The sequence below is a fragment of the Chiloscyllium punctatum genome, chromosome 49 (assembly GCF_047496795.1).
Source record: "Chiloscyllium punctatum isolate Juve2018m chromosome 49, sChiPun1.3, whole genome shotgun sequence".
Taxonomy (NCBI): Eukaryota; Metazoa; Chordata; class Chondrichthyes; order Orectolobiformes; family Hemiscylliidae; genus Chiloscyllium; species Chiloscyllium punctatum.
This window is the reverse complement of record NC_092787.1, coordinates 16,195,812-16,208,324: the sequence shown is the minus strand read 5'-3', so window position 1 is coordinate 16,208,324 and position 12,513 is coordinate 16,195,812. Positions and strand designations below refer to the sequence as shown.

The window sequence follows — 12,513 nt, the reverse complement described above, 5'->3', positions numbered from 1 at the left end:
AGGTCATCAAGCAATTAACTGGAAACATGTGAGTTACCAGCACTCCTATTGGCACTTTCTTTGAAAATTTAATCAATCACTTAGACATTAGGAACCAGTGATACCTCACAAGTGTGCAATTTTCCAAGTTCACCTCCAATCACAGGCAAATGAAAATTCAGGGTTTGAGTGGGCAAATGAGAAAATATTTCCATTTGTGAAGAATCCAAAACTAGCTGTCACAAATACATTACTCAGAAAGAATTTCTTTACCTTTCAAGTGATTATAAATTTTAAGTTCTTTCACAGGAGAATTTTGAGGTGCCAAGAGATCTAGGTGTTCTAGTGCATGAGTCACAAAAGTTATACAGGGACAAGCATGAAATCAAGAAGCTAATGGGATGCCATCTTTAATTACGAGAGGAATTGAACACAAAAGTAAGGATACTGTGGTTTAGTTATGCATTGCATTTGTGAGAACACATCTCAAATACTGTGGGCAAGTTTCATTTCCTTATTCAAGGAAGAATATAAATATGTTGGAGATGGTTCAGAAGAAGTTTACTGGAGCGACAGCTGGACTGAGTGAGTTACCTCATAAGGATCAGTTAACTCAGTTGGCTGGATTGTTGGTTGTAATGCAGCGTGTTACTAGTAGTTTGGGTTCAATTCCCACACAGGCTGGAATTACCATGCAGGAGTCTCCTCAACCTCTCCTATTGCTTGAGGTGTAGTGACCTTCAGTATAAACCACTACTAATTGGTTTTTCTCTACTGAGACAGCAGTCATATGGTTTGCTCAACTATGGAAACATGATGTTATAAGAGTGAATGGGCCTGATTTCACTGTAGTTCAGGAGAGTATGGGGAGACTATTTGAAGTATATAAAATCCTGAATGGTCTTGAGAAAGTGGACATGGAAATAATATTTTCTCTTGTGGGTGAGTCAGAAATTAGGAGAAATTATTTTGCTCAAAGGTTTTTCCTCAGCAGACTGTGGAGATGGGTTAATTGAATTTTTTTTAGGCAGTGGTAAATGGATTTTAGTTCGGCAAGGAAAGCAAAGGGTATCAGGCTTGGATGAGAATGTGAAATTTGAAACACACAGATAAGCCTTGATCCTTTTTAAATGGTGGAGCAGGGACAAGGGGGCCATGGAGTTTCCTTCTGCTCCTAATTTATATGCTCGCATGAGTGCACTCCTGGCTGTGCCAGCATTTGTTGCCCATACCCAATTACCTTTGAGAAGGTATTGGCAAGCTACCTTTTTGAACACCTGCAATCCATTTGGTGTAGGTACTCCACAGTAGGAAGGGAGCTCCAGAATTTTGACACTTCAACAGCGAAGGAACAACAATACAGTCTCAAGTCACGATAGTCTGTAGCTTGGAAAACCATCTAAAAATGCTGATGCTGCCATGCATCTATAATTGTCATCCTCCTAGGTAGTGGGGGTCATTGATTTGGAAGGTATTATCCACGGAGCCTTGGTGAGTTGCTCCAGTGCAAATTGTAGATGATACACTCTGCTTCCATCATGAATCAGTAATGGAGGGGATGATATTGAATGAATAGAGTTCTAGTCAAATGGGTTGCTTTGTCCTGGATGCTGTAAAGGCTCTTGGGTGTTACTGGAGCTGCACCCATGCAGGCACATGAACAGTATTCCATTACACTGTATTTGTGCCTTGTAGATGACTGACACCTTTGGGGAGTCAGGAGGAGAATTCCCAGTCTCTGACTTGTTCTTGTATCCACTGGATATATAAGGCTGGTTCAGTTCAGTTTCTGGTTAAAGGTAATACCCAGGAGTTGATGGTGGGGGATTCAGCAATGGTAATGCCATTTAATGTCAAGACGAGATGGTGACTTAAGGACCATCAAAAGGAAAGGAAATTACTTTTAGCAAATAAAAGGGATATAATGACTTTAACGTCTGTAAATTTTATGAACCACCTTTAATCTCATAATGGACTGATGGCAGTAGATAGATTGAGGGGAAACTACTCCACAACACAAAGGAAGAGAAGCGATGAAAATGCTAATATGTCTCAAAAACATTTGCCTAGGAATGAAGGAAATGCTACAGGTAGGTGGAAATCTACTTTTAAACACAAAGACGTCAGTGCCTTGGAACTGGTACTGTTGGGGCCTTGAATTGTCACAAGAATGTTACAGGCAATATTGAATGCATTCTGGGGAAGAACTGATTGACAAAGACTGTATCCTTTATGTAGGTAAAGTGTCAACTGGAAACATGTTAGCACACAAGGAGCTGTGAATCCTGTAATGATTTGGTATTTTCTATAATCATGTGATAATTGGAATCTGAGTAATGAGATGATTGAAGCTTGTATAAATTTTTCAACCTATTTCTTATGGTCTTATGGAACAGCAGTAAGCCATTCAGCCCCTTGAGCCTGCTCCACCATTCAATAGGATCATGGCTGATCCGACATTCCTTATGTCCACTTTCTTGTCTTTTCCCCAAAACTCTTGGTTCTCTACTGATCAAGAATCTACCTCAATTTAAAATATATACAAGGACTCTACTCCCACAGCACTCTATGGTGAGAAGTTGCAAAGACTCAACCTTCTGAGAGAAGAAATTCCTCCTCATGTCAGTCTTAAATTGGTGTCCCTTTATTCTAGTATTATGCCCTCTGGTCCTAGACTCTCCCATGGGGGGGTATATCCTCTCAGCAATTACTCTGTCAAGCCCCTGAAGAATCCTGTTTGTTTCAATAGGATCAATAATTCTTCTAAAGCCAATGAGTACAGTCCCAACCTGTTTAATCTTTGCTCATATGACAATCCCTCCATTCCAGGAAATCTTCTCTGAACTGCTTCCAGTGAAATATCTTTCCTTAGTTAGGGAGACCAAAACTGCTTATAGTACTCCAGACTTGGTCTCATCACCACCTTGTAGAACTGTAGCTAAGACTTCCCTACTTTTATTGAAGAAAGTGAGTCTCCCATCCACAGCCTCCAACCTCATAGTCCGGGAACCCTGCAACGCCCGATTCTACCTCCTACCCAAAATTCACAACTCTGACTGCCCCGGTCAACCCAGTGTCTCAACCTGCTCTTGCTCCACCTCCACTGAACTTATCTCCGCATACCTTGACACTGTCCTGTTCCCCCTTAGTCCAGGAACTCCCCACCTACGTTTGGGACACCACCCACACCCTCTACTTCGATAACTTTTGTTTCCTCGGCCTCCTATGCCTTATCTTCACCATGGTCATCCAGTCCCTGTACATATCTATCCGCCATGATAGAGGTCTCCAAACCCTCCATTTCTTCTTCTCACACTGACCCAACCAGTAACCTTCCACTGACACTCATTCGACTGGCTGAACTGGTCCTCACCCTTAATAATTTCTCCTTCTAATCCTCCCACTTCCTCCAGACCAAAGGGGTAGCCATGGGCACCTACATAGGTCCCAACTATGCCTGTCTCTTCATTGGGTCTGTGGAACAGTCCATCTCCCACAGCTACACTGGCGCCATTCCCCTTTTCCTTCGCTACATCGATGGCTGACTGTATCGGCACTACCTCGTGCTCCCATGAGCATGTTGAACAGTTCATCAACTTCACAAACCCCTTCCAGCCCGACCTCAAGTTTACTTGCACCATCTCGGACACCTCCCTCCCCTTCCAGGACCTCTCCATCTCCACTTCCGGTGATGGACTCAACACAGACATCCACTTCAAATCCACCAACTCCCACAGCTACCTGGATTACACCTCCTCCCACCCTGACACCTGTAAAAACACCAACCCTAATTCCCAATTCCTCTGCCTCCGCTGCATCTGCTCCCAAGAGGACCAATTCCACCGTAGAACGTCCCAGATAGCCTCCTTCAAAGACTGCAATTTCCCCTCCCACATGGTCGACGATGCCCTCCAGTGCATCTCCTCCACTTCCTGCACCTCCACCCTTGAACCACACCCTTCCAATAACAACTAGGACAGAGCCCCCGGGTCTTCACCTTCCACCCTCCCAACCATCCGCCATTTCCTCCACCTACAAACAGAACCCACCACAGAGATATATCTCCCTCCCCACCCCTATCTGCATTTCAGAGAGACGATTCCCTCTGCAACTCCCTTGTTAGGTCCATGCTGTCTCCCTCCCCCACCCCCAACCAACCCAACCTCCCCTGCCACCAAAAGAAGTGCAAAACCTGTGCCCACATTTCCACCCAAGGTCCCAAAGGATCCTTTACACCCGATGTGGTCTCCTTTACATTGGGGAGATAGGGTACCAACTTGAGGATAGTTTCAGAGAACATCTCTGGGACACGCGCACTAACCAACCCCACTGGCCTGTGACTGAACACTTTAACTCTCCCTCCCACTGCACCAAGGACATGAAGGTCCTGGGCCTCCTCCATTGCCAAACCCTAACCACCTGACGCCTGGAGGAAGAATGCCTCATTTTCCGACTTGTGACCCTCCAACTGCATGGGATCAATGCGGATTTCACCAGTTTCCCCATTTCTTCTCCCCCCACTTTATCCCAGTCCCAACTTGACACCGCCAACTTGAACTGTCCTACCTTTCCATCTTCCTTCCCACCTATCTGGTCCAACCTTCCTCTCACTTATCACTTTCACCCCCACCTTCATCTACCTATCGCATGCCCAGCTACCTTCCTTCCAGCCCCAGCTCCCTCCCAGCCCCCTCAGCCCAGAAACCTTATTCCTGATGAAGGACTAATGCTCGAAACATCAAATCTCCTGCTCCTCGGATACTGCCTGGCCGGCTGTGCTCTTCTTCCCTATATTTATACTCAAATTCATTTGAAATAAGGGCCAATATTCCATTAGCCTTCCTTATTACTTGCTATACCTGCGTGCAAGCTTTTGGTGTTTAAATAATATTCTGTTCTTTTTGTTCTCCCTTCCAAAATAAACAACTTTGCACTTTTCCACATTTTATTCTATTTGCTAACTTTTTTACCCATTTACTTAACCTGTCAATTTCTCTCTACGACACAAAGATCGGTTGCTGATGACACAAAGGTCAGTGGTGTTGTAGATAGCGTTGAGGGCTGTTGCAGGCTACAACATGACATTGACAGAATGCAGAGCTGGGCTGAGAAGTGGCAGATGGAGTTCAACTTGGATATTTATTTTAAAAGTAATTTATTTTGAAGGTAGAGTTTGAATGCTGAATACAGGATTAAAGACAGCATTCTTGGCAGTGTGGAGGAACAGCAGGATCTTGGGGTCCATGTATATAGATCCCTCAAAGTTGCCACCCAAGTTGATAGGGTTGTTAAGAAGGTGTATGGTGTTTTGGCTTTCATTAATAGGGGGATTGAGTTTAAGAGCTGTGAAGTTTTGCTCACCCTGGTGAGACCACACTTGAAATATTGTGTCCAGTTCTGGTCGCCTTATTATAGGAAGGCTGTAGATGCTTTAGAGAAGGTGCAGAGGAGATTTACCAAAATGCTGCCTGGATTGGAGGACTTCTCTTCTGAAGAGAGATTGAGTGAGCTTGGGCTTTTTGTATTGGAGAAGAGAAGGAAGAGAGATGATTTGATAGAGATGTACAAGGTAATTTGTGGTATAGATAGATAGCTAGAGACTTTCCCCAGGGCAGAAATGGCTGTCATGAGGGGTCATAATTTTAAAGTGAGTGGCAGAAGGTATAGGGAGATGTCAGAGGTAGGTTCTTCATGCAGTGACTGGTGGGTGCATGGAAATACTGCCAGCGGTGATAGTAGAGTTAGAGACATTTGGGACTTTTAAGCAACTGTCGGACAAGCACGTGGATGGCAGTAAATTGAGGAGTGTGTAAATTAGGTTGATTTTAGATTAAGATAAATGCTTGGCACAACATCATAGGCTGAAGGGCCTGTGTTGTGCTGTACTGTTCTATGTTCTATAAACTATTTGTATCCTTGTCACAATGACCGGTTTCAAAAAGAGGAAATGCATGTCTCCACCAACTATTTTGATTACATTTCTTTTTCTGACTATGAGGGTAGTCAATTACCAAGGTCAGCTGTTTAAAAGGTCTCTCTCATTCCCTGGGATTTAAACATAATTGTTTGCTTATGTTTAAAGCCATTCGGCCCTCACCCCACATTTGGTCTATTCCCCACTTACGCAAACTCATGCTAACCCATGTTCCCAATGGCTCATTATAACCTTTATGTCAATTCATGCCAACGCATGACCACCATCCATCACATTTTGGCCTTGTATATTCTCCATACCAACTCTCAGTTCTATATGCAGATCTCACGTTGAGTGTAATATCTTTTAAGGCCTTCATTATATAAAAAAGCAATTCTTTTCATGAAAACCCTGTCAGTACATTTAAACCCTTCAATCATTTAATTCCTTATCAAAACAAGTAGTTAAGTTCATAAACCATAGCAAAGACAGCTAATTATTCAGTAATCTCCTTAAACTGTCAACCTGTGAATTAACAACCACCTATTAGAACATAGAACATAGAACATAGAACATAGAAAAATACAGCGCAGTACAGACCCTTTGGCCCTCGATGTTGCGCCGATCCAAGCCCACCTAACCTACACTAGCCCACTATCCTCCATATGCTTATCCAATGCCCGTTTAAATGCCCATAAAGAGGGAGCATCCACCACTGCTACTGGCAGGGCATTCCATGAACTCACGACTCGCTGAGTAAAGAATCTACCCCTAACATCTGTCCTATACCTACCACCCCTTAATTTAAAGCTATACCCCCTCGTAATAGCTGACTCCATAAGTGTACTCCATATTATGACAGGTTGTGCAAAGCAGCTAAGAATTAAAATTGCTATAAGTATAGGATTATGCTAATAAATAGCTACTGAAACTGCTGGAGCAGAGTTTTTTCAATTCTCTCAGACCCAGTGGCTTTCTTTTTTTTTATATAATAGTATGAATTTTTCAACTCTCGGACAGAGAGAGAATTTGTTTTCTCCTTTTGTAAAAGGCTGGCAAATGACAACTTCAAACTTTTACATCATTATTCACTCTTTGGAAACATTTATGATTAGGCTGAAGATTCATAACTCTCACACTGCAGGATAAGAGCCTTGCTGCAGCATTTGAAGGTAAGAAACAGGGTGGTGGTAGAGGTTTGTTTTTCAGACTGGAAGCCTATGACCAGCGGTTGCCACAAGCATCAGTGTTGAGTCCACCGCTGTTTGTCATTTATATCAATGATTTTGATAGGAGTATAGGTGGTATGGTAATTGCTGATGACATTAAAATTGATGGTGTAGCGGACAGTGAAGAAGATTATCTCTGATTACAACAGGACCTTGATCAGATGAGCCGATGAGTGGCAGTTGGAGTTTAATTTACGTGAGGTATTGTACTTTGGTATGAAAAATTAGGGTAGGACTTATATTCTTAATAGTAGGATCCTGGGGAGTGTCGTCAAACAAAAAAACCTTGGGGTGCAGGTGCAAAGTCCCTTGAAAGAGGAGTTGCAGGGTTGACATGGTAGTGAAAAAGGAATTTCATACCTTTATTGGTCCGTGCATTGAGTATAGGTGTTGGGATGTCATGTTGCAGCTGTACAGGACATTGATTAGGCAACATTTGGAATACTGCGTTCAATTCTGGTTTCCCTGCTATAGGAAGGATGTTGTTAAACTTGATAGGGTTCAGAAAAGATTCACCATGATGTTTCTGGGGTTGGAGGGTTTGAGCTATAGGGAGAGGCTGAATAGGCTGGGGCTACTCTGGAGTATGGGAGGCTGAGGGATGACTTTATAAAATCAGGAGTGGCATGGATAGGGTGAACAGCCAAAGTCTTTTTTTCAAGGGTTGGGGGTCCAAAACTGGAAGATATAGGTTGAAGGTGAGAAGGAAAAGATGTAAAAGGGACCTAAGGAGCAAAGTTTTCACACAGAGGGTGGAATAAGCTGCCAGAGGAAGTGGCGGAAGCATCTGGATGGGTACAGGAATAGGAAGGTTTAGTGGGTTATGGGTCAAATGCTGGCAAAAAGAGTCCAGATTAATTTAGGATATCTGGTTGGCATGGATGAGTTGGATTGAAGGGTCTGCTTCCATATGATTCTGACTCTCTTTGATGACCCACTGTATCATTAACATCTGGGCAGATATTGAGAAATTCATTTTGATTGCATTTGCTAGTTGATGTACACTGTGGAGGTTTAATCATAGAATATTTTCCATGTTTACTTCGTGTAAAGTAGTAAGTGGACAAGTAGATTGTATTACTGTTCTAACTTGTATAATAATTTTCCTGGTACATTCCCTGGAACTAAATTTTTGTCTAAATTATAAAAGGGCAACCAATCACTAACCAGAATAGAGCATAATTTTGTGGTCTCATCCAGTATCATACAAAATTGGCAATCTGGTCTGGGATCTTTAATCCCATTCCTCTCTCATCGCCAGCCCCTGCCCTAGCAAAAATGATTCTTCCGAATATAGGGCAGGGTTTTTGGGTCTAGGGTCCATCCACCCCTTTGGAGTCTCCATGATTGTGTGAAAATCCAGGCAAATAAAAGGAATTTTGTAAATATAAAATTGCATGTAACCTGGTTACAGTGAATGGGTTTCATATTTTAACGCCTCGCCTACCTGTTGTGGAAGGATGATGATCTAGGCTTCTGTGATCAGAAGGAAAAAAACATTTATCATGTCTATTTGAATGGTAGCAACTTCACCCTATCAACTGTATTCAAAGACTTTTTTTTTAACCAATTGGATGTAATTTTATAATTCTGATTTACAAGATTTTTTTAGTCTTAATACTTTGTTTCATCTGCACTGCCTTCTGGATGATTTGAGGGTTTTATTTTACAAAATGGATCAGTTTTAATAAGTTACTTGTACATTCTTTAGCAGAAAACAACTGCTAGAAAAAGTTATTCAGAAATATAGATACAGCTATATGTTTAAACACTTCCGTTCAGATTTCTGTAGAGTCAGAGGAACTTTACAAATGAACCTGTTGCAGAAGTCCTACCCCTATTTTCAAATCGTTTTTTTTTCTCTGTTAAAGGAAAGGTGAGAGAAAAATGAGACTTACATGTAAGAGAATCCCTAACTCCGTAAGGCCATTTAAACTTGGTGCTGAATTCAAATAAACCCAATTTTGGCTATTCAAGTATCTTAATTTGCAATATGGGAGTCACAAATTCATGGTGCAGACTTTAGTGCTCCTGAAAAGGTGGATAATATCTGTTTAATTGTTCTATGAAATATTTTAAATCTCCTATGCCTTACATTGGAGTTGAAATGTCCTGCCATGGAGCGATGGGATACTATTGACATATTTTAAAATTGAACTCCCAAATTGAAATTGGGAGTCCAATTTCACAAGAGCTGGTGCCACATGGTCGTCTTGATGGCAGCTCTCCTACCCCAGACTTTCTAAAAGCTGAACTCCATTGCTCAGCTCTGCTGCCTGTCAGACAGATTGTCCATTTGGTTGGCTGTTGACAGAAGGGGGACATCCAGGATGCACATAAGGTCTTGCTGTTAAGATAAGCAATGCTCCATGCTCTTGATCTTGCAAATTTATTCAGCTATTTTTGGTATAATCTGCATTCTGTCCTAAATATTAAGGCTATAGATTCAAGTCTTCAATGGATTCCAGTTACAGCTGCTAAGAGCCAGTAATGTTGGGCAAATTTAATTTGAGTATCATACTATTAGAACAGAAGTTCTAAATCTAGTGAATGACGTTTAAAAAAAAAGGTATTCGCAGGATGAGAGTGTCAATGGCTAGGCCAGCATTTATTGCCCTTCCCAATTGCCCAGAGGGCAGTTACAAGATCAATCATATCACTCTGTGTCTGGAGTCACATGTAGGCAGACCAGGTAAGGATGGCAATTTCCTTTCTTAAATGACATTAGTGCACAGGTGGGCTTTTCCTGACAATCGTGGTCATCGTTAGACCCTTAATTCCAAATTTTAATATAATTCAAATTCCATCATTTGCCATGGCAGGGTTTGAACCAGGTCCCCAGAACATTACCTGGATGTCTGGGTTAACTGTCTATCAATAATACATAGATCATTGCCTACCCGACATTGAAATGATAATTATTAAAATGAGCATTCTTTTCAATTTTAATGAATGAATAATTACAAGACCACAAACTTCAGGATAATCATGATTAATATTGCTTTATGACTGGAAAATTAATTTTAGCTAATGAAGGGGCACAGTGGAGTTTGCAGCATTAGTTTGTTACTTTGTATAACTGATTAAGTGCCATTTTCAAAATATGTTGCTGCTGGTTTGTCTATGTTGGAAAAGAAAGAATTGTCATCATCACACACTCAGTATATCCCAAACATCTTTCAATTGTGAAGTGAAGTCATAGTTTTGCATAGGCAAATGCAATAGCATATTTGTGTTCAAGGTCCCACAAACAAAAATAAGTGAATGAATAAATATTTACAGCATTTGTTTTTTGAAGGGTTGGTTGAAAGGAAAACATTGCTCAAGACTCAGGAAGAAGGTCTTGTTTTTTCTTGGTTTGTGCTATAGGATCTTGTGCACCAGGGTGGGGGGAAGCGCAGGCAGGCATGCAAGCCTTCTGGTTAACATCTCAACAGAAAGACAGTACCTTTGACAATATAGCACTTGCTCAGTACTGCACAACAATTCGTCTGATTCAGTAACAGTGTTACCAATTGCATGTAGCTATTGTTCCACCTTACAGAACCTTAAGTGAACACTGAGCTTGCAAATATCTGTTTTAAATGATGCTTAAATCTCATTTTCTTCTTAAAGTAACTTAATTAAACTAATGCATACCAGTTACTCAAATGTTCTAAAATATGAAGCTTCAACCCCAAGAGACAAAGCCCAGAAACAGGCCCAGAAGTAGTATTGCATATTTGTTGAAATCTTGCTTTGTACAAAGTCAGCAATATTTGGACAGTGAATATAACTGGAAAACACATGAAAAAGGTTGTGAATTTACAAGAAATGCTTATTTGAAATTCCAGATTACTTTGCCTCTAATGGACACAATTTCACAACCAAGTTCCTGGCTTTTTCAGTTTTCTATTTTACTGTGGAAGCAGAACTATAATCCTCTAAAATCACACCTTATGAAAATGCTTTCTCTGCACACACAACTAAAGAATGATGAATATTCCACTGCACGCCCAACAAACTTTTTGTAAATGGCAAGGATAGAGGACAGGTACAGCTGTATTAGTACAATTAATGAGGAGTAAGATAGGGCTGCAGCATGCAGAGTGACATCTACCACTTGAAATGGCTAAAGACTGAGTAGCTGATAATATGGTTATTAACCTTGCTGGCCCCAAGATTGTGCTGGAGATTTCAACTCCATTTTCCCATTGAACTTTCTATTAATCTGCTGTGTGTTCTTGTAATCCATGTGGGGATCAGTACTGGAGAATACTGAAGTCTGTGCAAACACAACACATTGATGAATTCACTTACCTGTGTTCAAGCAGTCAAAAGTCTATTGCTGAATTTCCTTGGACAGAGCTCAAATTTAGTTCAAGTTGATAGGTAAAATGGTAGTCATATATTATCCAGTTTTACTAGACCGCATTCTAACAATTAACTATCAATTAATTTTGTCATTTTAACTTTGCTTCAATGCAAACACAAGCATTCTTTATAGTTATGACATTATGCAGTTAAGAAAAAAGAATCAACCTTGTCCTGTTTGAATTTCAACTGCCTGTCATGAAGGCAGAATTCATTGCCTTCCCCATGGCAAGTTTAGTGGCTAGTGAGGACCCTACTGTCTTCCCACCCTCCCCAAATTAAGCCTGTAACAGGAAGGTTCGTCGATGGCCTTCCCGCATGTTGCCAATTGAGACGTTTAAGTGAGCAATTAATGCCCATTTAAGTGCATCAGCCTTTATGTGGTTTTACAAATCTGCAAGTCTAACCCCTGCTATATGTGTTCAAAGCAGAAATAAGCCAAAGACAGCAAGAAAGAGAAATTGGTGAAAGAGAACTAAAATCATAGAGCAAGAGGGGAAAAACCTTCAAGTGTTAACTCACGCTGTGCTGGTTGATGACAATCACCATGGAGCAGATTCCCAGCTTGCTTTTAAATTTTTAAAATGTCCCGAGTTTGATTTGTCCCCTTTCTAACTTTTGTTCCCTCATGTCTTTTTCATCTGAATCTACTTCTCTATGTATGTTCACATAAAGATCATTCTTGCAGATACCACAAGGCAAAATTGCTTATATTAGAAACATTTTCCTCAACACAGGAAAAACTAGGAGAGGCCAGTATTGGTTTAAAACAAAAAGCCTCCTCAAATCTACCAAATGTAAATGGATCACTTTTTTTGAAATTTGGCAGTATCTTGAAAATACTCTGCAAACTATCTAATAATGCCAGGTCTTACATGCTGATGGTATATGGTCATGTGGGGTAGATTTTTGTTGTCAGGATCAGGCGGAATAGCTTGGCAGGATAAGCTGCAATGCTGATTCCAGCAATGAGTCTTTTTGAAAACCAATTGCCTCATTTTAAAACTTTTAGCCCACCAATCTCCTTCATCCTGGTGG

General features: G+C 41.1%; 1 protein-coding gene across 4 annotated transcripts in view; it reads right to left on the bottom strand.

Annotated features, from left to right (window-relative positions):
* Positions 1-12,513, bottom strand: part of ak8 (adenylate kinase 8) — a 184,619-nt gene that overhangs the window by 52,902 nt on the left and 119,204 nt on the right. The window lies entirely within an intron of this gene.